This window comes from Lissotriton helveticus, chromosome 7 (assembly GCF_964261635.1).
Source record: "Lissotriton helveticus chromosome 7, aLisHel1.1, whole genome shotgun sequence".
Lineage (NCBI taxonomy): Eukaryota > Metazoa > Chordata > Amphibia > Caudata > Salamandridae > Lissotriton > Lissotriton helveticus.
In genome coordinates, this window is record NC_136068.1 from 1,075,802,305 (window position 1) to 1,075,830,186 (window position 27,882).

General features: G+C 49.8%; 1 protein-coding gene and 1 pseudogene across 7 annotated transcripts in view; both read left to right on the forward strand.

Moving 5' to 3' along the window:
• The window catches only part of CARD14 (caspase recruitment domain family member 14), a 630,897-nt gene that overhangs the window by 469,982 nt on the left and 133,033 nt on the right, over window positions 1-27,882 (forward strand). The gene's annotated exons all lie outside the window — the stretch shown is intronic.
• Window positions 13,398-27,519, forward strand: LOC144767282 (GDP-mannose 4,6 dehydratase pseudogene; annotated as a pseudogene).

The window sequence follows — 27,882 nt, forward strand, 5'->3', positions numbered from 1 at the left end:
TTACGCTAGCTAGGACATTTTTCATTGTTCTATAAAGGAATGAGATCCCATTGAGACCGAGCTAGACTGGAGAAATTCACATGTACAAACAAACCCTAATGGATTTTTCATATTAATGATCACAGGATCATTATGTGCATGAGGCACATAAATAGTGTGATTGTGGTACGTTGTAGTAAATAATGTTATGCACTGTGACAGAGATTGCAGTTTTATATTTTTAAGTTTAACTTATCACCAGAGGTTATGAAGGTTGTCAAGCCTCAGATGAGCTTACGTAAGCCTGAGGTAAAGTGTGCAAAAAGTTAGGCGCACAGATTGCCTACTGCTCTTTGACTTTTTGCTGGCTCTTTGGAAGGTGACGAACCGATATTCAACTTACGTTCGGGGCATTTACAAAGTGCTAACAATTGCCTTGTCAAAGACCTTTTGATGCTGGAACAGCTCTGTACCTGCACATAACCAGTTCTCAAAGCGATACGATGTCTGGCGGAAAGACACCGCCTAACTGTCGGAGGCTTTCTGCCTAACATCAGTGGTTTCACTCAGACCGCCATATTAAATGTTGGCGGTCGGAGTAAAACCTGCAGGGGGAAGGGGAGGATTCCACTGCACTTCGACGGGCTCCATTGGAAAAACTCATCATCCCATAATGACGGCGGAGCCAGCCTCAGCTCCCCTGTTGGTATTATGATGTCAGTTTCAAACAGCCTTTCCATGTCTGTCTTTCCCACATGGAATTGCTTTTGGAAAGTGACTTTGGGGGGCCCCTAGCAGGCCCCCCTTTCCCACTGGCCCTCCACTATTGGGCCTGAGGGCACTATGGTGCCCCCTAAACATCAATGCACCGTGTGGCAGGCACCGTATGGTGCCTGTCACTCGATGCAGGGTTGTTCACAAACATCCATTTTTTGCCCACAGCACAAGCTGCCATTGAACAATAGATGTTTCCAGCCATCCACAGAGTGGTCGCATCCAAATTGAGCTGTCAGAACTGCAACTGCGTCAGGCGGACGCAAGTCTGCCTGACCTTGTAATGAGGCCCTTAGTTGTATATGTTAAAGCTATTGTGATGGAAAAAGTAGGCTTTCACCTGCTTTCTGAATACTAAATGGTTTTATGTTAGCATTACATCCTTTAGTTGATCATTCCATACTTCTGTAAGTTAAAAGAAAAATGCTTTGGATAGGTATTTGGCCAGATACCCACGTGTCTATTAGAAGCTAAGTAGTTATAGCTGCGGGTGTTGAAATTCAGATCCTGATGGGGAAAAAATACTTTGAAATAACAAATTATCTTACGCATAACTTCTTTTCTGAATGCAGTCCTTTACTTAAATAAGTTGAGTTCCGGGGGAGGAGCCTAAGCAGGGACGAAGATGGCTGCTTAGAGAGTCGGCTCCGCCGATCTCTCTCGCCCTCGGGACCATCCTGTCAAATATCCTGCCCCAAAACCCCCCTCCCGGGTTGGGGAGGAGAAGCGACCCCCGCCGGGGTTTGAGCCGCCCGCCTGTGAGGTTCGGAGGCAAAGTTACGTCTCCGGACGGATTGAGGCCTGGTCCGGCGGCCCAGCCGGGGCCTCGATTTGTGTGCTGGCCCACCGGGAGTGAGTAAACATCGGGTGCGGTAGGCCGGGAGCTCCCGGGCCGCCCCGATTTTTGAAGCTGCTGACTGGGGGCCTGAGAGCCGGTGCACCCATACTCTGAGGGTGTCAAGAGGCTGTGGGGGCCCCGGGCTCACGTAGATATGGCTGGCTGGGCTCCACCTGGTAGTTGGGGCCACCGGACCTGCTAATTAGCCCTGCCACGAAGTGCTGCCTGCCCAGGGGGTATCCTGCCTGCGCCTGGACTGGAGTGCCTGATTGGCGGCGTTGGGGACGGAGAGTGGAGCCCCGGAGGATCCAGAGGGGCAAACTCGCCCGCCCTGCATTAAGAAGAAGTGCGCTCCAGGAATGGGTTGCGGGGAGTGTCTCTCCCAGTGGTGAGCAGGCTGAGACTGAGTGAGGAGCCGGGGGCTGCGTGGGAGTGGACTCCTTGCCTCCAATGAGGGGGCCCTGGGGCCTGGGAGAGTGGTCAGGAAAATCGCTACTTGACTGGGGAGGCTGGCCGACGCGCCCCGCTGACAATGCTCCAGTGAGTGGCGGTGTGGTGTCGGAGCCGAAGGTGCAGGACAGCGGAGAAGTGCAGTCTGAGTGCTGAGGGGGGGCAGATGGACCCCTCCGTGAATTGGCTACGCCGGTGCTGGGACCTGGCTCGTGGCCACGCGGACTCCGCGCTGTGTGACGTTTGGCCTGACGGGGTGGTCCGAGCTCTTGGCTGGCTGCTGGTTGCCTCTGGGGAGTTCTTTGGCGCTGCAGTGATTGGCCCGCTGCAGAGGCCATTATTCCCTGTTGGGGCGCAGTTGGAGTAGCACGCAGAGAATGGCGAAGCGGCCGAGAGGGGACTCAGGGGCACGAGTGTGGAGCGGACCGCCATCGTACTGAGTGGTATTGCGACGCGGGAGTGTGCGCCGCGATGGCGACGAAACCGGATCAGGACAAATCCTTGCCTCAAGCCCCCAGAGGACAGAGGAATGTACAGACAAATACCTTGGAACGGTACACTCTCCCTAGGGGGTCCCCGGTGGAGTCAAAGAGGGCTCAGGCGAGGGGGGAAGCCGATGCTCCCTCCCCGGTGGAGCCATCATTGTCAGACCTAATGGTGGCCATCACGGGCGTTCAGACGTCTCTGGGACAAAAGATGGAGGCATTGGATCACAAGATTGACACCGTTGCCATTGATGTAGGGTTGATAAGAGCGGCTCTTACTAAGGTTAGCGAAAAGGTGAAGTCACTGGAGGTCAAGACCGCTAGCCTCATCGACGACGTGAATTTTCTGCAACAAGAAATGCGGGACCTGAAGGCCTAAAAGGCCCTCACTGATCGGAAGTTGGATGAGTTCGAAGGTAGGGCGCGACGCAATAACATTCGCATTTTAGGGGTGCCCGAAAAGTCTGAAGATCCAGCGGCAGACCTGTTTGTTGAGGATATTGTGCTCAATCACCTCAAACCTAAAGGTCTCAGCAATTTCTTTACAGTCGAGCGTGCCCAAAGGATACCGGGGGGCAGGCCTAAACTGGGGGCACCTCCCCGCCCTTTGATTGCAAGAGTTCTGAATTTTCGTGACAGGGATGCGATATTGCAGGCATCCCGGTCTGAGCCCCCATTGAAGTTTGAAAACGCGACACTCTCCTTTTTCCCGGATTTTACCCAAGCTGTTCAGAAACAGCGACAGGGGGTTTTGTCGGTCAACAGGAGTCTCTGGGACAGAGGTTTCAAGTATGCCATGATGTTTCCGGCCCGACTTCGAGTGGAGCATAATGGGAAGGCTCTGTTCTTTGACAATCCTGAGGTTGCGGCGGACTGGTTGGACAGCACGCATGCGGCTGGATCAGAAAGTCGGAATGGAGGAGAAGCGGATGAACAATAACTTGCTGAACCTGGGGGTGATCAGGCTTTAACGTTGCGTTGTTATGCATGGGAGGGGGGGGACTGTATTAATCTTACGATGCCGCTAATTTGGTAAGAAAATGTTTTTGGTTGCGTTGTTATGCATGGGAGGGGGCGGGACTCTTGGGGGGCCCTCCTTCCTTTTCTACTTTTAGTTAGTTGTAGCGTAGGTTTGGGAGCGACAGGCACACTGCTAGTTGGGGATGAGTGTATGCTATAGGCAGGGGTGCAGGGTGGGGGGTGGTGGAGTGGGGTTTTTGGGGGTTCGAGACTTTGGAGTATCGATGCAATAATTATCTTCTGGTAGAAAGGGATTGGGCATCTTCATACTAAGTTGGAACGTGAACGGGCTCGGAGATAAGATAAAAAGAGGGATGGTTGGCCAGTTGATTAGAAGACACTCACCGGACGTTGTGTTGTTGCAGGAGACACATCTCATGGGTAGGAGTTGTATGGCGCTTCATAAGGGAGGATACAAGCTGGTGGCGCACGCAGGATTTACAACTGGCTCGAGAGGGGTGGGGATATTGGTCAGGAACTCCTTTCCGCTAACTATCCAGGTTTAAGTGGGTGGACAATAGAGGCAGGTACATTGGGATCTCGGGGTTGTGGGAGGGGAGAGTTGTCACGTTTTTGTCGGTTTATGCCCCCCCGGCTTTACAGTCCGATACCTTTCAGGATCTGTGCAAAATTTTTCTGACATTAACTGTTGGACTGTTAATAGCGGGGGGGGACTTTAATGCTGTGATGAATGGTGAAGCGGATAGACACCCCGCTCGGGCCTTGTTACCGTCCCGTAGGTGGTTGTCAGACTTTGTGGAGACCACTGGATTGGTGGATGGTTGCTGACTGAAAAATCCCGGTAAACGTCAATATACGCACGCCTCGGCGGCGCATAATTCCCTTTCAAGGATAGACTATATTTTGGTGCCGGCGTCGCAAGCGGCATGGATTCATGACGTGCGACATTTAGCTAGAAGTGTCTCGGACCATTCGCCGGTCTGGCTTTGAATTGAGTTGGATCAGAGGGATGTAGCTAGAGTGGCACGGATTAGTGCCTGGCGACTAAGGGATCTGACACTAAGAAGGAGATTGTGCGTATCACAGATGGCTACTTTCAGAATAACGTGGGCACAGTGAATTCCAAATGCTCTCTGTGGGAGGCTTACAAGACTGTCATCAGAGGGGAAGTGTTATCCATTGTCTCTGGGAAGAAGAAGAGTAAGGCGGAGGTCGACCAGAAGGAGCGGGAGTTACTGGCCTTGGAAGGGGAGGTGTCTGCGGGCGCCACCTCAGAGGGAATGCACCGCCTTAGACTTCTTAGGGTTGAATACAGGAGTCTGGCCAGGGATAGGGCTAAGACGCAGCACGCTGCCACCCAGAGTAGGATATATGAACATGGCGACAAGGCTGGGAAGCTGATTGCCTGGCTGGAGAAGGGGGAGTGGGCGTCATGCCTTGTGCCGGAATTGGAGACGGTGGGCTCCGGTAAAACAACTGATCCACAACAAATAGCAGACGAATTCGCCGGATATTATAAGAAGGTATACACTGCGGAGGGAGGATACACGGAGGCTGACAATGCGGACATGGTACGCGATATCCCGATGCCCATTCTTTCGGATGAGGATAGGGATTACCTGGACTCTCCTTTCACAAACGACGAGGTGGTGCAGGCCATCAGAGGGGTCCACTCTGGGAAGGCCTCTGGCCTGAATGGGTTACCCATAGAACTGTTTAAGGTGCACGCCAACAAGCTGGCACCATTTCTCAGAGAAATGTTTCTTGAGAGTAGAGAGGAGGGTCAACTTCCGTATGATCAGAGTAGCTAATATCATAGTACTACACAAAGAGGGCACACCGAGGGTCGAGTGTTCTTCTTATCGGCCGATCTCACACTTGAACGCCGAACCCAAGGTGTTGGCTAAGCTACTGGCGACTCGCCTGGTTAAAGTTATAACGACACTGATTCATCCAGATCAATCTGGTTTTATGCCGCGCCGTAATACCGCTCTTAACTTGCGACGGTTGCATGGGATCCTGGGGGGTGCTTCCAAAATTCATGAACCGGCGGTCCTGTTGTCGTTAGATGCAACCATGGCTTTTGATAGAGTTGAGTAGCCTTATCTCTTTGCTGTCCTGGACAAGATGGGCATTGGAACGGAGTTTGTCGCTTGGGTCCGTCTTCTGTATTCCGGTCCCCTTGCCAGAGTGGTGGTGAATAATCACAGATCTGCTGACTTCCCTTTGGGGAGGGGCACCAGACAGGGTTGTCCTCTGTCCCCGCTGTTGTTTGCACTGGCGCTCGAGCCTCTTGCGACGTGGGTCCGATGGGACAGGTCGATTAGGGGGTTCAGGTGGACGCCGGAATGGGAAGATAAAATATCGCTGTACGCGGACGACATCCTTCTGTACTTGACAGCCCCCCGAACTTCATTGATTGCATTTATTTATTTTTTTTAATAAAATTTTTATTTTCAGTTTTAAAGGAACATTACACACATGAAGTTCACCAAGGTGCGATACAATTACTCTCAGGAAGGGCCCATCTAAGAGCAAAAAAAAAGCAGAGCATCAAATTCGAAATAACATATGCAAAGTCAGTCCTTGGCATGCGCCCCCGGCTGTAGTCTCTCAACAAGTGCAACACAGAGCCGAGCTGACATGTCCATAGGTCGGCTGAACCAAATAACCAGGCAAGATATCGTCGCTATGCACCTCGGTGAACTGTAAACCGATAAACAGAACTCCCCCCCCCCCCCCACCCATTCCCTCCCCCCATGGTGGCGACTCATTCAATCCAAAACTCCTTCCGGCAGCAAAATTAAACCTGAAATAAATGAAGTGACCTCAGGGATGCGGGACAGACAGCGGATGGTAAGCCTTTAGACAGGAAATTCACTAATGGACCCCACTGGAATTGGAAGTTCTTAAAATTACCAAGGAATATGTCCGCCATTCTCTCCAAACTCAGAAGTTTCCACAGTCGTGCGTGCCACAGCGAAATTGCCGGTGCCTCCTTTTGTTTCCAGGCAGCTGCCAGTGTAAGCTTGGCAGCACCCAGGCAAAGCCACAAAATCTTTTTATCTGCTCTGGTCTGGTGCTCTAGGCCGGGTTCTCGGAGGCCTAGCAGAACAGAGGCCATCGAGTCCTCTATGGGATACTGCAGAAGTTCCCTAATGTGCGAGAGAATCTCTTCCCAATAGGGCCGAATCACTGGGCAGTCCCACCAGATGTGGCGAAAGTCCCCAAGAAACCCGCAACCCCTCCAACATTTATCGGAAGTGGCCGGATAAAAGCGATGTAGCCTGGTCGGGCATAAATACCATTGCATAAGAGTCTTAAGGTGGGCTTCCCTGAGGTGAAGCGAGTGATTAAACTTCGTGATATCCCGCCATAATGCTGTCCATTCAGTGTCTGAGACATCTCTCCCCAGCATCTCTTCCCACTGTTCCATATACCTAGGCCTAGGCGAGACCGCCGATTTAAGCAGGAGCTGATACAGGAAGGAAATGGCCCCCTTCATTACAGACGTCCGCAGCAGGAAGGCCTCAAATGGGGAGGGTGGTCTCGTGGCTGCCTCCAGTACCCCCGGCGACGTGGCCCAATGGAGCAGTTGTGCATGACGATATTGGTCATTTTGGGGAACCCCATAGTCCCTCACGCAGTTTGCAAAAGTGAGGGGAGCCTGACCATGGAACAGGTGAGTCAGAGCCCTACAACCCCCCTCCCTCCATGCATCGAAGGGCCCCTCCCGCTGAGCCGGCGGGAAGGCTGGATTGAAGTGCAAGGGCGTGAAGGGTGAGGGGACCGTAGTCCAACGTTCATCCCCAACAAGGGTGTCCCATACCTTCAGGACAGTACCCGTAGGAGTACTTATATAGGCATTCAAGGGGCGGTCCTTCTTAGGCTTCCAAGCCAGATCCCAAACCGACCTCCCCGCCACACTCCGGTCCATATGCAGCCAATGCTTCTCCGATGTTTGCTGTGACCACTCTACCAAAATTCTCAGTTGTGCCGCCTTGTAATAAAGCTGGACGTCAGGAAGTCCTACCCCGCCCTCGGACCTCGGCCTACGTAGTAACGCAAAGGACAAGCGTGCTCGGCCCCCCTGCCACACAAATCGCAAGATCTGCGTCCTAAGACGCCGAAAAAAGTCGCCGTCCAAAGAGATGGGCAGGGCCTGAAATAAATACAAATATTTGGGAAGGAGAACCATCTTCACAGCATGGATCCTACCCAGCCAGGACAGAAATTTAGGTTTCCATCTGTCCAATTCGGCTCGAGTCTTTGCCAGCAGAGAGGGGAAATTGGCCGCGAATAGTTTGCCCACAGTAGGAGTCAAGTGGACCCCTAGGTAGACAATCGAGTCAGCAGCCCAGGCTAAGGGTGTCAGAGTGCGCACGCGTTCCGTGTCTGTTGGCGATAGAGTAAGATTCAGGACATACGACTTGCTGTAGTTAACCTTGAAGCCTGCCACCTCTTCATAGTTCAGCAAGGTCTCCCTAACACAAGGCAGCGAGCGTTCTGGGTCCGCAATGGAAAGAAGTACGTCGTCCGCGAAGAGCGTGATTTTGTGTTGCTCTCCCGTGAACGGAATGCCCCGTATACCCTCATGTTCCCTCACCGCCACCGCCAGGGGCTCAATGCTCAGCGCGAACAGGAGAGGGGAAAGGGGACAACCCTGCCTAGTGCCTCTGGTATGCGGGAAGAATGCAGACAAGTGACCATTGACACCCACTCGAGATCTAGGACTGCAGAAGTTGGCCTTCACCATGGTAATGAACTTCGCCGAGAAGCCAAAAGCCGTCATCGTATGAAACAGGAAGCGCCAGTCCACACGGTCGAATGCCTTTTCGGCATCCAACCCCACCAGGACCGCCGGAATGCGAAACCTGTCCGCCTTTTCAATGAGATGTACAACTCTGCGCGTATTGTCGTGCGTCTGGCGCCCCTTGATAAACCCGGATTGGTCAGGGTGTATGATCGCTGGTAACAGATCCTGCAGTCTATGCGCCAGGATTGTCGAATATAATTTCGCATCCAAGTTAAGGAGCGCTATGGGGCGAAACGAGGCACACTGGGTGGGGTCTTTCCCCGGCTTCGGCAGGACCGTAATAACCGCCTCGGCCAGGGAACCCTTCGAAGAGCCGGTCTCAGCCATGTCGTTAAAGAGGGACACCAGTAAGTCACAAAGTGCAGATGCGAACGTCTTATAGAAGACGGCAGTATATCCGTCCGGTCCAGGGGCCTTGTGCAGTTTCAGGTTCTTAATAGCCCCGAGTACCTCTTCCCTGGTAATTGGTGCCTCCAGGACCTCATTCCACTCCTTGGATACCTGGGGAAGGGGCAAGCGCTGCAGATACTGCTTCTGAGACTCCGCATCCAGCTCGTCTCCAGCATAAAGGTCTTCGTAAAAACGGCCAAAAACGGTCGCCTTCTCCTCGTCCCGGTGATGCAGCCCACCCGCAGCGTCCCGAATCCCCCCGATATACTCACGCTCCCACCTATCTCGCAGCTGCCGTGCCAAATGTCTTCCCACCTTGTTACCGCAGGAATAAGACTGCCTGCCTAACCTCAATAGCGTCAATTCGGCCCTGTTATTGTAGTGGGCTCTCAATTTCCCACGAACTGCGGTCAAAGGCCGGAGGGTCACTCTAGAAGGGTTGAGCTTGTGAGCCTGCTCAAGGATCGCCAATTCGGTCTCCAGAGCTTCCCTATCCTTGCGCCGCGCTTTATTAAGATTTGCATTGAGGCCCAAGCAAGTGCCCCTGATGGACGCCTTCAATGCGTCCCAAGTGTTGGAGACCGAGGTGTCCGACACTGGGTTCAGCTCGAGAAATTCCTTGATGGCCTTACACGGCGCCTTACTAGAGACATCGTCCCGCACCACCGAGGCCGGGAAGTACCATTTCCGCTGCCCATCACCAGGTGAGGACCACCGGAGGCTAAGCACCAGCAGACTGTGGTCAGAGACCGAGAGCGGAAGAATGACGGAGTCAAGGACATCACCTCTAAGTGCCTGGCTAATAAAAATGTGGTCCAATCGGGAGTAAGAATGATGGACATGCGAAAAAAAAGTGTAATCTCGGGAGGTAGAATGGAAGAAACGCCAGCCGTCAACCAGACCCAGTTCACCCACCAACTGCTGTGAGGAGGGAGAAAACACCCCTGTATGTACCCTATGGGTCCCAGAGCTATCCACATTCGCATCCCACACCAGGTTAAAGTCCCCCAGGAGGAACAGGTTCCCTTCCGCAAAGTCACCCACACGTTGTAACACACCTTGCAAAAATTGATTTTGACCAGCGTTGGGGATGTATACCACCACAAAAGTACAGAGTCTCCCTCGGACAAGCCCCTTCACCATCAGCCAGCGTCCATCCTTATCACTACAGACATCATGAGGCTGGAAGTGCAGCGTAGAGCGAAATAGGAGAGCCACCCCCCTATGCTTTGTGGACGCCGAAGACCTATAGATAATGGGAAATGCCTTATGTCGAAGGCGCAGCTCGTCCTTACGCGCTAGGTGGGTCTCCTGGAGCCCCACAACATCCAACTGATGATCAGTCACATACTTCCACACCTTCTGCCTCTTCTGTGGCGAGTTCAGGCCCTTAACATTCCATGTCCCTATACTAACCGGCATGATGTCCCCATAAACCAAAACTCTCTATAGACAGCATTGGGCCCCCCCCCACAGTCAACCATCTTCCGTGCAAAGGAACAGTGGCAGGCGACCCAAGGACCCCTCCCGCGCCTCACCAGCCTGACCCTCCGCCTCCCGCAAACCCTCCAGTGCCGCAGCCCACTCCCCACAGCCACTCTCACACCCCTCCAGACCCACCGTATGTGCCACAAATCACTCCAGTCGCCACCAACATTTCCCACCCCAGCCCTCCCAACATTCCATCCCCCCCTGAAAGAAAAAGAAACAGTGATATTGTAAACAGAACAGAAACATTGAAGATAATACTCATCAGTCCCAGTTGTCCACAGTTCGCGGAGCTCCGACCACTCCGGGGACAGGGTAGGGAGACCATCTCGGTTCTTCCCAAGGTCACGGTCTGGGGAGTCTTCTCCAAAAGTACATCCATTCACCCAGATCGGGGGGGTCTATGCCCCCTCCAGCGCCGATCCGCATTAATCAAGTCACCGTCATGCCGCTCCAGAGCTGGCCTGTGACGCCGGCATCGTCGCTGAAACTACTGAAGCCACTGCGCTCCCCCTCTCCTGCTGGCTAGAATTGCGGTCCGGGCGCCCTCGAGCTGGGGAGGACCCCACTCTGTGCCATGAGGAGGATCGACTGCGCCGCCGAGACGGGGATGCATTCGACCCTTGGGACGGGGCAACATCATCCAAACCCAAGAGCTCCTTCGCCTCCTGGAGGGAGCGTATCTGCACCAGTCGGTTCTGCCACCTGAAGATGATCCTGAAGGGGTGCCCCCAAGAATATGCGATGTTGCGTTCCCGCAGAAGGGAAGTCACCGGGCGAAAATCCCTCCTTTTTTGGAGCGTAGAAGCTGCTAGGTCCTGAAAAAGCTGAGGACGATGGTCCCGAAATTGCAGCGAAGTGATGGCCCTGGCTTTACGAAGGATGCGCTCCTTCACTTGAAAGTCATGAACACAGACAAGGATGTCTGGGGGCGGCCCCCCCCTCTCCTGGGCAACCCAACGCGGTGGACTCTATCCATCTGGATATCCTTCACATCGTCTTCGTCCAAGATCTGCAGAAACAGTTCCTGCACATAGCCTCGCAGGTCTCCCGCCTTGCCATCCCAAGGCACCGCTCTAATGCGGATGTTATTCCGACGGGAACGGTTCTCAAGGTCTTCCGCGTGTGCCTGCAGATCCAAGTTTTGTTCCATGAGACGAAGGACGTCCTGTTGGAGTAAATGTACATCATTGGCCGTGCTCAAATCATGGTCCTCTAGAGTCGCCACTCTCTCGCCAATCCCATCAACATCTCTCCGCACTTCCCGGAGATCAGAGGCCAGTTGCGCCCGCAGCTCGGAGATGTCCTCCTTTATGGAAGCAAAAAGTTCGGTCATAAATGCCTTGGTGGCCGGGGCCTCGTCATCGGACATTCTTGGCGACCCACTGGTACCCGGGGAAGCCGGTTGCTGTGAAGATTTAGCTGCTCCGTCCTTCACCACACGCCCCTTGCGGGCCTGGTTAGCCATAATGCTGGGCACCCTTCGCCAGGGCGGATGTTCCACCAGTCACCACCCAAGCCAATCGGTACCGGGACCCGGGCTTGCAGGCGTAGTAGTCGGCCCCGCAGGGCAGCCCAACTCGGTGTCCACCACTCTGCACCAGGCCAGAGGCTCCCAGAGAACTCCCGGACGCCGAGACTCCAGGCGGCAGGAACGCACAAGATCTAAGGAACAAGGAGTCCCAAGTCAGCGATGGCAAGCCCCTGAGAAAACGGTGCGGTGGGCTAAGCACTCAAACGACCAGGTGAGCCAGGCAAAATGGCGTCGTCGCGCTCCCTATCCAGACCGCCTCCAGGCCACCAGGCATGCACTCCCAGCTGCACCTCTAGTCCTGCACCAGTCCACAGCTCATGTCCGGGGCCTGCACAATCGGAGCCTCATGACCCCCCTTGATGACCGGGCACAGCAAGCTGGCGGCAGTCCCCCGGGCCCACACACCTTCTAGGCCGGCGCCGGATGCAAATCCCAGGGCCCCTCCGCACCGTAGGAAGCCGAGCCTGCCTTAACTGCGTCCACCCTGCTCGGATTGCCGGCCGTCAGCCACTCTCCCCTTCTGGGCCGGTGCGCAACTCCACGCGCCGATGCTGGGCCTAACTGCGTGTCCCAGATGAACGCAGCTTCTGGGATGCGCCAGGGGCCTCCACCACCCCTCCGGACCGGCGCTCCTGGGTCTCCGCGCTCCTCCGAGATCAGGCCCCCTCCTCACCTCCAGCCCGAAAACACCTCCTGTGACCACTGGCAGACAGCGCCTCCCTCCGCCGCTCGCGCGGCTCGCTCCAAGCAGCTGGCGTCCGCGGGGACCTCGGGCGGGCGGCGGCGAGCCCCCTCCTCCAACGCGGTTGCACCGAACTTCCGGCCGGCCTCTAGGCCACGCGAGGTCGGGGATTTCAAGGCCGCACAACCCCTCCGCACCTTCCTCCTCTATGTGCGGCGCAGCGCTCTGCCGGCGGCACCGGACCTCACCGCACCACTCCGCAGACCTCCGCCAACAGTCCGGTGGCCGAACTGAGCCGGTGACACAAGCTATTAGCTGCTAATATGGATCGGCGCCGGAGAGGCACAGAAAGGCGTCCTACTCCGACGCCATCTTGGCCACGCCCCCCCTTGATTGCATTTATTGATGTACTGGCCATATTCGGGAGGTACTCTGGCTTTGCCATTAATTGGTCGAAATCAGTTCTTTTTGTTTTGAGTGGTGATCCCCCGGATATTCCCGCAAACTGCCCGGTAAGGTTGGAGGAGATGGGGTTCCGTTATCTGGGTATATTTGTGTCAATGGACCCTAAAATACGGTATGCTTTCAATCTGGTGCCCCCATTGGCTAGATTCCGGAGGGATGTGGCGAGATGGAAGTCTCTGCCACTCTCCATTAGGAAGTACTACTGGGCATCCCAATTGGCGGCTATTAACCATGCGATCTATGGATCGCCATCGGACCCAGGTTACGCGATCGACCGTGGTCAGATGCCGGGTGGGGACTATGCTAGGGCTCTTTACGCCAACAGGGGGCGGGTTCCTCTGGTCGGACCGGCAGCGATTGCGGTATGGGTGTGGCATGAGGCTACCAGGTCCCTCAAGTGGGATGGGAAGATAACTTTGGCCACGCCTTTATGGAGCTCGGAATGTTTGGGAGGTCTGTGGAAGACAAAAGGGTTTGACAGGTGGGATCTCATTGGGATCTCCCAGATTAGAGATATGTGGGGAAAGGATGGGATCCTTACCTTCGAGGTATTGCAGGAACGACATCAACTGCAGGAAAGCGAGAGGTATCGGTATATGCAGATCCGTCATGTGCTGCTTGCCAACATCCCCCGTGGAGTTGTGCCCCCGGATGCCTCTCCGTTGGAGGACCGGGTGTTAGATGGTCATCTTCCGACCAAAACGATTTCCTTGATTTATAAAAAGCTCATTAACCACACTGAGGACCCACTTGCAATTACCAGAGAGCAGTGGGAGGCAGATGGCCTAGTATTGGAGGATGAGGACTGGAGTGAGGCTGTGTCTTCCCCGAAAGTGGTAGCGATACAAATGAGACTTAGGTTGGTGCAACTAAAGATCCTCCATCGCTCTTATGTAACAGGATTGAGATTGGTGCGAATGGGTTTGACTGTAAATGGAGAGTGCCGAAGGGGTTGCGGAGAGGCCGGAACGTTTATGCATATTTTGTGGGATTGTCCAGATGTACGGGGTTATTGGGCTAAAGTTCACGATGAGATACGAGAGGTGATGGGTGTGGAGTTGGGGATGGAGGCACGCCGATGTCTCATAAATGTTTGGGAGCCGACCGACCTTACTGCACACGGAAAGACATGGGTTACACTGGCATGTGCTGTAGCCAAGCGTAATATTGCACAGCTGTGGTGAGCCAGTCAGGCCACCCAGATAGGAAAATGGGAGGAGGATTTAGACTGGTGCATGTTTAGAGAAAGATCGGTGTATGTCGCAAGGGGGAGGCCCGGGAAGTGGGGGAACATTTGGGGTGCTTGGAATGCCTACAGAGGAGATATTTGTGTTCCCCCAGTTGTACAGGAAGTTAATGTGGTGTTGGAACCGAACTGATCCCTATCAGAATCCGGCAATACGTTTTGTGTAACTGGAAGTGGTATCATCGGCTGTTAAGCGATTGAGTGTCATTGTTGTGTGTTAATAAAAAGAATTAAAAAAAATAATAATAAGTTGAGTTCCAAGTGAGAATACTGGAAGAAACAGGAGAACTCACAATTTACGAGATTGTTTTTAATTGCGTGTATTAAGTAACCCTGGGCGGGCAACTTCGCTACGCCCACAAAGTGGGCGTAGTGTTGCCTAGTTCGTCCTTTGCAAAGTAGGCGAAGCAGGCAACACTACGCCCACTCCTTGGGCGTAGCGAAGTTGCCCGCCACCCGCCTCCCTCCTGCCCTCCCGAACATACCTAATTTAATTAAATGGGCCCCGAAAAATAAATAAAATACACTTACCTTGTCCGCGGCGTCCCGGGGCTCCCTCTGCTCGTTCACGGTGCTGTTTACTACTCAATGCGCATGCGTGGGTGGCCGCGCATGCGCATTTCTTGCGTGAATTTTTTATGTGTGCTGCATTTTGCAGCAAACATAGAAAGAGCAAAACACCATTAATTATGTCTTCGTGCAGGAAGGTGTTCCTTCATGTACAAAAACAATCATTAAATTATGGCGATTTGCTGCTTCTATGTGCGCAAGGCTTTATCAGGAACTGGTGGCCCCATCCACCGGGGCCCCATCTTAAATTTTAATGGGACAGGACAGCCACAAAATTAAAAATAAATAAATAAAGAATAATAAATGAGCTGCAGGAGCTGCTTATTTATTATTCACTGCTTCAGAATGGAGCGCCCCATAATGGCTCGCGAGGGCTTTTAAGTTATTAATTTTTAATCCTAGTGGTGCCTCTTTGAAGTGCAGGGACACAACCAATCATTTGTTATGCCGTGGGAGGGCTGCAGGAAGTGCAGCAGCCACTAGTGATGTATAAAAAAAAACAGTAAGTTTCCTTGATAATTAAATCCATGACCCCAGGAGCACTTACCATATTTTTTAAAGCACTCAGCTGGAGCTCAATGCTCTTCAGCCCGAGTGGAGGACCCTCTTGTGGTTGTTTTTATGACTGCATTTTGTGGGCTGAGAAATGTTATCAGAAAGAATCAAAGACTTGTTAATCCTTTATTTTAAAAAATATGACAATTATTTTTATTAACAGTTTCAATGTGTGAAGTAATGAAATATATGCTTTTTGTAATTATTGGTGATTTTTTACCAAGACAGTAGGTCTGCTTTATATATGTAAATATACAGACCTCTTGATAAAGCCAATGGGCCCACTTTTTATATTTTCGTTTTTTGGCTCTTTGAGAAAGTCAACATTACATATTCTGCCTCTGGGGTTTGGGTGCAGGGCCTGCCTGCAGGCCAGTTCCTGCGCCCAACCCAACACCTAGCCAAAGGCTATGCACAGCAGGGGGGTTGGGTGCAAGTTAGCAATTGGAAACAGGGCTTAGATATAGGCCAGGCTCTGCGCCCAAGTGCATACTGGACATGGCCAAATAAGTTGGGGGGAGATTGGTGGCAGCAGGGGGATGGGCAAATGGCCTGGGTATAGGCCAGGCCCTGCACATAATGGCACACTGCACATGGCTAAAGGGCTGTTTTTGGCAAGTATCATTGCAACATATTTAGGATGCTTACGTGTTGGATTTGTAGAGGGCATAGCTACCCTAGATCCGGGGCATCCCAGCGTTGCGATTCTATTCAAGGAGGCGTCAGATAGAGACTAGAACAGACAGGATTTTAGTCGTTTTTTAGATGTGGCCTCCACCACACACTGTTGGATGTGCAGTGGTAGGCTGTTCCAGACTTTGGGAGTGATGTATCTGAAGGAGTCTGCCCCCTTGTCCAGCAAGCTTGATACAGGGATAACTGTGGGAAGAAGGTTGCTAAAGCTAAAAGTGCTACACAGCATATAGGAATGGACTTGGTGCTTGATATGCAGGGTTACATAACTGGTGAGGGGGTGAAGCGGAGAGCCTTAAATGTGGTCTTCTTAGCAATCCGGAGCCAGTATGGGGGTTGCAGATGAGCGGAAATTGATATGTTTCTGTAGACACAGAATAGGATGCAGGCCACTGTGGTCTAGAATACCTGAAAGTGTATGAGTACGGTCTGAGAGGTGACTAAATTGAGTATGTTACCATAGTCCAGGCGAGAGATGATAATCACCTGGACAATGGTTGTCTGGTTTAAGGAAGTCGAATTTTCTTGAGCCGACATATTAGGGCAAAACAGGCAGCAAGGATTTTAATTTGGGGGTCCATGGAGAGCTTACTGTCCAGACAGACCACGGTTTTTAACCACCTCTTCATAGGGAGGTAGAGGGCAGAGTCAGTTGGGCCACCAGCTTGGGGACTACAAGCTGGACTGATTACTAATGACCAACATTTCCATTTTCCATATTCAGTTTAGGGCAATTAAGGCCCATCGAGTTTGCCACAGCAACTAAGCAGTTACAACAAGCATTGGCATAGCCAATAGGTCTCGCTTTTTGGACCATATAAGTATTTAGTTGGTGCCGCTCGTAGTCGTAGTGCGGAGAAGTCCTTTCGCCCTTGTGACCCGTTTTCTGCACTGGAGGGAACTTGCCCGTGACTTGGGAGCCCGTGTGCTCAGTCACCAACAGCTGGGAGGGACGTGAACTCTGTGATCGGGAGCGGGACTGCGAGGACCAGGAGCGCTTGCGCAAGATAATCACGCGCACCTGGTGCCTCTTCCCGCCCCCTCCTCCCTCAGAGCCTTAATACGACTCGCGGCCCCCGCTCCGCGGGAGCCGCTCGTAGTCGTAGTGCGGAGAAGTCCTTTCGCCCTTGTGACCCGTTTTCTGCACTGGAGGGAACTTGCCCGTGACTTGGGAGCCCGTGTGCTCAGTCACCAACAGCTGGGAGGGACGTGAACTCTGTGATCGGGAGCGGGACTGCGAGGACCAGGAGCGCGTGCGCAAGATCATCACGCGACCTGGTGCCTCTTCCCGCCCCCTCCTCCTCCCACTTAGCCCAGAGCCCAGACGCGAACGCGGGACGCGCGCGGACGTAGGCGCGGGCGAAGACCGGGCAAAGAGCGGGCCGTTTGAGGCCGTTCGAGAACGTGAGGAGACCGGACCGGGCCCCCCCCTTTAAGCTCTCCATAAACGGCTCACATACGTACGTCCCATTCAAATTATTTTCCACCCATTCATCACGACTCTGAGAAATTCTCCCATCGAAAATGAGCACCAGGGGTAGTAAGTCCAAGAAGGTAAAAAAGGGTGGGATTGGTGAACAGTTGTTAGGGCCTATGGACGATTTCATCACCAAGGCAAACACTTTTATCGATCAAAGCATCAGCCTAATAGAGGGCAGAGTATCTACTGACCTGGCTAGTGCGAGGCGATCCTCTTTGGGGCCATTGGCCAGAGTAAGATCCCCAGAGGCAGAGGGTACCTTAGCACAATCATTGCAAGGCAACAATCAGACCCTCCAGTTTATCGCGATTTCGCGATTCACGAAAAAATCGCGAAATCGGCAGATTACCGCGATGGCCGCGATAATAACCATATTGGCCGCGATATTTACAAGTGAGACATGAGACAGCAAAACAAACAATGCCTGGCTGTGCGCGCCGCCCTCCCCCCCTCTCGTGTGTGTCAGCAGCTTCCTGGGACACACACAGACAGTCAGACTAAGCCTCATTAACAAGTGAAAGGTCTTTAAATGACCTGTGAAGTACTCGGGTGCGGCTGGCAGTCCAAAGCTGCCAGCCGCACCCGAGTACTTCACAGGTCATTTAAAGACCTTTTACTTGTTAATGAGGCTTAGTTTTTCACGCCCCCGCCTGTTATCCTTGGCTCTGGCAGGTGTCAGGGGCTTGCGGTGGTGCAAGCTTTCATCAGACAGTACAAATACAGAACAAGCAGCAAATGTGTACATTTCATTACACATATGAGAGGGAGAATGGTCAAGAGTTCTGCACGCTTCTCACACGCATACAAAAGGCGCAGCTAAGGCTTTGTCACTGCAACCTTATTCTTTTCCTTAGACACAGCTGAGCTCTGGAGTTTCCCAGGTTCATTCAATCGAGTCTTTCTTTGGACTAGATGAGCAACTTAAGTGCAAGCTTCTCGTCATTTGCAGCCTCGCAAGAGCCTGCAGAACATTCAGATGTTTTTATCTGACAAGTGGGAGATGTTGGTTACTTAGCACCTGCTACCCCAGCGCATGTAAAAGTGTAGCTGTCATCACAAACTATTAAATCTCATTTTATTCAAGTTGCATTGTGTAATGCACTGAGTGGCAGAAAATATAGGGAAACTCAGGGGCACAATCTCCCACGGTTTTTTGCATATAAACATAGTGCTGTCTCGCGCTAATGATGCTTGAATTATAGCTGTCGAAAGTTAGAACTTCTTCACTTAGATATTACATTTCGTCAGGGCTAGCTTTAGGGCAGTGCAACTGGTGCTACCGCACTGGGCGCTTACCTCAGGGAAGTGGCGCTGTATTTAGAAATAACTTATGAGTTAAGAATACTTGTGGCAGAGTTCCTTGGGGGTCAAGTTTTCAGACAGCATTAAAAATGTCCAGATAACACTTGTGATTATTGTTCCTGCTAAACGGAGAGGGAGAGCAGATTTTTTTTCCAAATTAGAAAAAAATCTGTTTTTCTTTTTTCTTGCTCTAGTACTGCGAGACCCCGGGGTTTCTCTCCGGAGGATGCGAGCGACAGTTACCATCGGCTTCCTGCACGGAGGATCACAGACAGGAGGGAGAGAGAAAGAGGGGTTGGAGGTACGTGTGAGGAGAAGAAAGGGGTGAAAGAAAGGAAGAGTGGCTGGGGGCACATGTGTGAGGAGAGGAAAGGGGTGAAAGCAAGGGAGAGTGGGGCGTTTAGAAGGAAAGGGTAGGGGTAAAAGAAAATGGGAGGATAAAGGTGAAAGGTGGAGCACAAAGGTAAAGAGGGGGAGCAAGAATGAAAACTGAGGGTATGGGGCAGGTGAGACGAGAAAGAAGGGGTGAAAGAGAGGGGGGGTGAGCAAAGAAGTCATAGAGGTGGGAAAGAAGGAAAGGGTAGTAGGGGGTGAGAGAAACTGGGCGAATGAAACTGAAAGGTGGAGAAAAGTAGAGAGGAGTGAGCAGGAGAGAAAGAGGGAGGGTGAATGCGCGAGAAAGAGGGCGAGAGAGGAAGGGGAAGAAAGACAGTGTCTGGAAGAACGAAAGTATGAGAGTTATAGAGAGAAGAGAGGGCGAGGAAGGCAGAGAGGGAGACAAGAGAGAACTAGAGAGGCAGGGTGCTAGAGAGATCCGAAGATGGAAAGAGAGAGGGACAGGGGATAAGAGACTGGGCTGATGAGAGAGATATCGATAAGGAGAGAAAGATGTGTGTGTGTGAGAGAGGATGAGTGAATGAGGCACAGAAAGGAAGGGGCATGAGAAACAGAAAGCTGAATGGGACAGTGAAAAGAGTGTAACAGGAAGGAAGATAGAGGAGCTAAAAGCGGCAAAACACAACTAAGAGAGGGAGAATTGGGAGGCAGAAAGAGTGTAAGGAAGGACGGGTGACGGATGGGGTCACTGGAGGCCACTTTATCAAGGTCCAGGGCCAAATAAAATGCCGCAAAATTGCCGCTAAATTTCCATTTTTGTGCCGCTAAATTTCCATTTTTGTGCCGCTAAATTTGCTAATCCATGCCGCTATATCCTGGGGGGTCTGAACAATAGACTTAGTCTCCCGAATGTAGTAGACCTCTCAGCCTCTCAACTTTCCCTATCACTCTCAAACTCTGATTTAGAAAAAACACCCGAGATTCCATGTGACCACACACCAGAGGAAGTAAGACAAGCAAGAGGGAGGAGGGAGGGGGCTGTAAAGAAAAGAAAGGATAAAGAAAAAGTTGACAAAATTACAGCCATCGATATGGCGGACCTAACTGATTCAACAGTAATCTCAAACTCAGCAGGTCCTACCCTCAAAACAGTTGACATCATCGACCACCAGGCATTGGTACACCATTCTTCATTTAATAATATTCCAAGCACCATCGTTTCAGGTTCACCTATTCTAATTCCTTATAGTAATTAACCTGATACCCCGGACCTAGTAAATAAAATAACTTCATTATTACATTCCCTCTTTCTACCTCTTGAAACTAGATTAAGTAACATCGAGAATCACTTGCTAAAAATATCGAAATCCATCCAACCTAGGCCCATTCAAGAACTTCAAAAAAAGGGAATAGATAAACCGGCAGTACTAGCCCCACAAAAGGAAAAAACAACCTTAGCCTGTCCTCCACCCAAACAACAATTAGTAGTAAAAGTCCCCATAGCGGCGAAATCCCCCCGAAAGCTATAATACCTACCCCCCAGAGCAACATAGCCTCAAAAATCCCTGTAACAAAAACAACAGTGCAAAAAACGCCAGTCCCCAAAACACCAGCTACCATAATCTCTGCCCAAAAAAAACCAAACCCTATAGCGAACAAAGCAACCACGAGAGGACTTCATGAGAGCAGACTCTACACGAATCTACCACCTGAAGCATCACCATTCGTGGTTGTGATGACCGGGGTACCAGAACTAACGGGGGAGACCATAGAGCCTAATTGGTCCTTAAAAAATAAGGTCCAATATTGGTTAAAAAAAAATCGACCTATTCCCCCCAACTGGTCAAGCAGGATAGCAACGGTATGCAGGACCCCATGGGTGGGACACACCAAAAAAGTAATACAGGGAGACTGCATTGTGATTACTTTTGAGGATCTAAGAATCGTCGAATACATATGCTCCTGGGAACAGCACAATATAAGTGGTGGGATTGACACAAAGTGTCTTTCCTTCTTTTACCCTAAGAAACATCACAATAGCCACCTTAATGAATTTGACAATATTTGGCGCAAAGCAGTCCCACAGCCCTGGGAATTCGCCACTCCTAGACCAAAAATGGCCCCGAGACAAAATGAACATGAGATCCCTTGGTGGCCAGTAGATCCCAATTATCAGCCACAGGAGGGTCCATGGCAGATCGTGGGACCCCGTAATAGAGGAAGAGAATGGGAGCAATGGGGTGCACCTCCTCAGCGACCATATAGACCTATTTATAGAGAAATACCACACTGGGAAAATTGGTCGGGTATACCGACTATGAATCGGTTTAGCGGCCTAGAAATGGTCGATTGACCATCAGCCGAATCTCCCACTTATGAACAATCTATCTTACCCCTAGATCTAGTACGGAGGACGCCCGCAGTTCCAGAGAATAGGACACAATCTCTGTCCGTTATTTTCTGGAATATTGCAGGTCTCCGCCCCAAAATAGAGGACGGCTCAGCAGCCCATTTCCTTGAAGAAGGCAAGATAATATGCCTACAAGAAACATGGGCCACAAAAGAACTGCACATCGTGGGTTATAAAACCTTTTTTTCCCCAGCCCTCCCAAGTAGTGCGGCAGGCCTAAGGAGGGTTTGGTTACATATATAGCGAATACAACTTCAAGCCTGAAGTTATTAAAAACAGAATTTACGCCAAATTTCCAATTGTTTTCCCTCTCAGTAGGAAAAGAAGCTATTGTTATTTTAATAAACTTTTATAATAACTTAGAGGAGGACCATCTTATTAACACCCTTTTGATAATTCAGGAAAAAATCATCAAATATAGACAACTGTACAAAAAAAAAGGCCACTGTCCATTTATTATGGGGAGGGGACTTTAATTTGCACCCCTGCCCACGCTTGAGCAATCAGAATTGCGGGTTAGTGGACGAGTACGACAACCCTCTCGTGCACTTCCATCATGATGGAATAGGGGAAGTTATGAACAACCTTCTTACAGACCTTGAATTATCAATAGTAAATAACAAAAACCCTGTTAACAACGCATTAGAACCTACATACCTGGGGAGGGGCCATGAGACCACCGTTGACTACATTCTCTCGACGGATGGGCTGAGGCATCTGATTAGGGACTTTACCCTATTGGCAAACATTCTAAGCGATCATTCTGCGCTTAGATTGGATTTAGACCTTTCAAATCAATTAACGCATACAACAATGATCGCACACACTCTTTCCCAAAATCGACTCGAACTGGGCAGAATCAATGGACTCACGTTAAAATGGGGAAAGATAGACCCCATCCAACTTACCAACAACTTAATAAAGACATTATATCCTAATATAATAAAATGTCTAGATTTGGAAACAGACGATAACACCATTCTCGAAAATTTTAAGATCATCTTGGACAAAATAAAAGTAATGCTGACTAGAAAAAACAATCATAATAATACAAAACCAGTAGGTTGGTTTAACCACGACTGTACTGTTTCACAAAACAAGTTAAAAGAAGCTCTCAGACATCCGAAAAGAGATCAACAACTGATTCAGCATTTAAGGTCCCAATACAAAAAGGCCAGGAAACAGAGGAAACTAGAGCTGAAACAGGCTCTATGGGACGACCTACATAAAAGCACACTTACAAGAAATAGCGAGTCCTTCTGGCGAATAGTAAAAACCCCCTTTCTATCTGATTCTAATAGACCCCAGATCGACGTGGCAATAGAAGAGGAAACCTGGGTAAACCATTTCTCTCACATCTTTAAATTAACATCCCCAATAGAAGAAATGTATCATTCCCTTCCTCCCGTCGACTTCCCAATCAGCCTACAATTTGATATACTTGACGTAGTGCAGGCATTAAACTTAAGTAAAGGGGGCAAAGCACTAGGACCAGATGGGGTGCCTGTAGATCTTTTTAAACATCTTCCGGATCTCTGGGCCCCCATACTGACAAGAGTTTGCATTGCGGCAGCGAACTTAGGATTGATGGAGTCTTGGTCCAACTCCATCATGGTGCCTATATTTAAAAAAGGGGACCGCCAAGATGTTAAATGCTACCGTCCTATTTCTTTATTAGATTCTCTAGGAAAAGTAGTTGGTAGAATAGTCCTAGAACAACTCCAGCAATGGGCAGAGGAAAGAAAGATCTTATCGGACTTACAATTCGGGTTCAGGGAAGGTTTTGGAACCGTAGAGCAGGCCCTCAATTTAAGCATAATTGTGTCCAAGTACATTTACGCAAAGCAGGGGACAATGTACATGGTATACGTGGACTTGTCCTCTGCTTTCGATTGCGTATCACACGCGAAGCTATGGACCCTTCTGAGAAATATGGGGGTGGATCCTCCACTCCTGGATTTCCTAAGAGAACTATATGGGGAAGCTTCTGCGAGAGTGCGCTATGGGACAAAGGGAGAGCTTACTGCGTCATTTGGAGTAGAGCGAGGAGTCAGGCAGGGGTGCGTTCTTGCCCCCTTCCTCTTCTCCCTATACACGAACGGGCTAGAGGAGAGGATGTTGAGGGGGGGGCAAGACCTACCAAGACTAAGACAACGCCTGATCCCCGCACTGCTCTATGCAGATGACGCAGTTATCCTGGCCCGCACACCAATAGAACTTCAGAAATCCCTGAATAAATACGCTGAATTTATGAGCGCTTTAGATCTCCACATAAATGTTAAAAAAACTTTTGTCATGGTGGCAGGTGGAGGCCGAAAACGCACAAAGAACATCCACCTAAATGAACAAAAACTTGAGAGGACTTCCCAATACCCTTATCTGGGCATAATGATAGATGAAAGACTAAACTGGAAAGCAGCTATAGAGTCCAGGAGACATCTTTTTAAGAGAGCTATCGTTGCCTTGACGAACTTCTCACAAAGACTCGGAAGGAGACCACCAGTTGAGTTGCTAAAAATTTACATCGCAAAATGTCAAGCCATCGCTCTATATGGGGCCGGTGTTTGGGGACATGCTGACGTTGGCTCTCTCCAAATAGCTGAGAACTCGTTTATGAGATTTCTTCTATCTGCCCCAAAGCGTTCCTCCATTTACGCATGTCACGTGGAACTGGGAATCCCCTACTTAGAGGATTTGATAAAAATTCAGCCATTGTTACTCTGGAGACGCAGTTGGTTAGCGGACAAGAACATGCTGACCAAAAACATCCTAGAGGACTCAATGGCACTGGATCGTGCGCATAAAATAGCCTGGCTCACCTATGTCAGGCGTTTCTTCACAGATATGGGCCTGGAAAGATACTATCTCACTCCAGCATCTTTAATTGAGATAACCAAGAAAGAGCTGAAGCAGAAAGCGATGAATCATCTAGAGACACTTAGAATTACTCTGCTTTCAACTAAGCAATCTGTCCAACATGCAAACATGGTACAGCTCACTCCACAAATTCAGCCCTATCTCACACTGGAATTCAGCACATATGAGAAGATGCTCCTGACTAGATTCAGACTCAACCTTTTCCATAGACTAGTGGCCTTCCCAAAAAAGAACACTTGGGATCCAAACCTGACTTGTTGTCCGTGTGACGATACCTCTTCACAGACGTGTATGCACACGATATTGTTCTGTAAATACTTTCAGCCCCACAGAAAAATTTGGTTATTTCCACTGCTAAAGCCTTGGGGTTTTAGACAATGTCGCCCGGCTATGCTATCCCTACAGATGTTAGACTCTGAGCGTACTTGTAACCATGTATTACATTTTTTTAAATGTATTATTAGGCATAGGAAAAATCTTTAATACTGAGAGAATTTTATTAATGTACTGTGTTACGCTTTTACTGTTGCTTTTATGGTTTTATAATGATAAAAACCGAATAAAGAAAGAATATAAAAAAGTATTTAGTTATGCAGCAGAATATCCTTGGTGTAACAACACCAACTGTTGCATGGTTAAACACTTATAAGGTCCCAAATGCGAGACCTATTGGCTATGCCAATGCTTGTTAAAGTTTGCATTCTGCCTTATTTTCAGCCAGAAGCTGAACATTTTCCATGGGGTTTCAGTAGAATAAGTAGATATGAGGGAAAGAAAGAGCAATACAGTAACCAACTCCTTTTCCACTGAGCAGTGGTCTGAAAATTATGGAGGTGGTTTATGTTTGTTACTCCCGGTGGGTCCGTAGTGTGTAATTTTAGAACTTGAGTGAACACTGGCTGTGCAAAATGCTGGTATATACTACTATTCAAAATCCCGCATAAAGGTTTCAAACTGTTGTTAGTTCAGACCGCTTTATAAATTACAATATATGGACATCCTGCAGGGACAGCTACGATATACACAATAACAGTCTGCAGCAGGCTTGGTCTCCTCCTCGTCCTAAGTGGTACATATGGCATCAAACAAGCCTCCCTGCTACCCTCTAAGTGCCATCTGTGGATCCTATTCTCAGCATTCTGCAGGGCGCTAGGTTACCTGTAAGCGCGCTACTTGATTCAAAATGTATCAAAGAGCATGATGAGTTTACAGGCATGAAAACAAATGAACAATTTCCACTCAAGGAGAAAAAACTTAAGAAAGCAGAGTAGGAAAATGAAAATCATTGAAACCCTCGGATTCCAAGTGCACCAGCTTTGATTTTTTGGGGTTTTAATAGAATTGCTTTCTATTTTTTTTTTTATCTGATAGAGTGGACTTTATGATTTAAAAAATTCGTGCCACCGGGTTTTGCTGAGATGCTAAATACTATTTATTATAAAGTACCACGTGAATCTGTCTCAATACATTATTGAAAGAATTAAACAGCGCGGTCACTCAACACAAGCTCATCTCAAGTAAGGTTACTGCTCAGATTCGGGTGAAGCCCGCGCAATCATGGAAGGCGCTGTCACTCACGACCGGTTCAGTCCGATGCATGATCTAGGCGGCAGAGAGGCCACAGCAGCGGAAGGGGTTTGCCCAGGGAGCTGCGGCTGTCAATCAGAGCCAGTGCAGGCGGGTCCAGTGTTAATCGACAGCACAAAGGAGAAGCTTTGGGAAGTGCGATGGACGCTCGAGACGGCCTGTTAGCAGAGCCCAGGCGCTGGCAGAACAGCGCCCTCATTTAGGATTTAAACCTTCTCCATTAAGCTCTACTGAGGAGCAAGTAGTGACTAAACGAATACAACGATGTTAATGTTAAAAGCATCTTTCCTGTAACATGTAATTAAAGGAAATTCTGCGCAGAGCCAGTACTTTTGTCAAGCTCCTGTAAATGGAAAGATGGATAGCACTCAGTCAAGGGAAAGAAAGCACAGCTTTATATTTCATAGCTGTCAAGGTTACAGATTGCTATGTGTTACATTTTTATAATTTCAGCGTAATTATGAGTGACATTTCAACAACGATGAGTGACACTTTTTACATATCAGAAATCACACTTATTTGCACATAGAGAAACTCTAAGACGACCTTAAAACAGCTGTAATGCACCAAAAATGTAAGGGTACACACATAGCCCAGGGGTCACAACCTGGCCACAGACTGTAATTTATTTAAAAAAACAGCAGTTTAATAAAAAATCAATTAGCTGATTACAGAAGGGCGTGCAGCGCCGCCCGTAAATTATTATTAACCTGAGACTGAGAATAAGTTACATGGGTATTCTAGGCCATTAACACAATGAGGCATCGGGGGACAGGAGGTCAGGGCAAGCCTCAGGAGGAGGGAGAGGCTGACTAACCTAGTTCACAGTCTGGCAATATTATCTCAAAAAGATACAGTGAGCCGTAATAATTAATAAATAGCTGAGCGGCCTCCCTGTCCGGGGTCCGTGCTACCTAAGAGTACTTGCACCAGTGTGTGTCATGTGCAGGCTGTAAGAGTAGCAGCCAAGCTCTATGCATACTGGATAGTGGTGAACTAAAGGGAGGCCTACAATCTGTTTGCTGTGAATGGCATTCTTTTCAATCATGAAAAAGCCCCAGGAGAGGGGCTAATTTTGTAACCTGAAAAATTAGCCGATCTGTAGCGAAAATTCATCTTGGACAGCTGGAACGCTTCAGCTTGGGCAATCTGGACTCCAAGCGGCATTGGGGCCACGCCAAGGACTACGTTGAGGCTCTGTGGATGATGCTGCAATCCAATGAACCTGAAGATTTTGTGATAGCAAGGGGGGAAGTAAACAGCGTGCGTGAGTTTGTGGAGAAAGCCTTCAAGCACATCGGAAAAGCTATTGTGTGGCAAGGGAAGGATGAGAACGAAGTAGGCCTGTGCAAGGAGACTGGCAAGATCCACATAGCCGTTGACCAGAAGTACTACAGGCCGACTGAAGTGGACTTTCTCCAAGGGGACTGCACTAAAGCATACGAGAAGCTAGGCTGGAAAGCAAAGGTCACTTTTGATGAGCTGGTGAAAGAAATGGTAGACGCCGATGTGCAGCTCATGAAGGACAATCCCAACGCCTAATCCACCTAAATGCTCACTCCATTGAAGCTTTGCAGTGCCTATCACGTGCTCCCTCCGCACGTCTGCAGAAATGATGCACTCCAATTAATGGCCATCTGGCAAAGCTTCCTCTGTATACACTGGCGTCAGTTTTATTTTTCAACTCGATTTTTATGCACTTAATTGATGACCATGGACTGGTTAGCGAATGTGATTCTTGTAGTCTGAAGCCTGTGTTCACGTAGTCCTTTCCCTGAATGATGAAAAGGCTGATAAAAAATAACTCCATTCTGTGATTTCTAAACTGTGGTGCAAACGTTTACTCCCACCAACAATGCGTTCTTCTTTTCCTATTGAAATGGCTTTCATTTTGAAAGGGGGAAAAAAAGAGTAGTCTAAATTCACATATGGCACAGAAGTGTT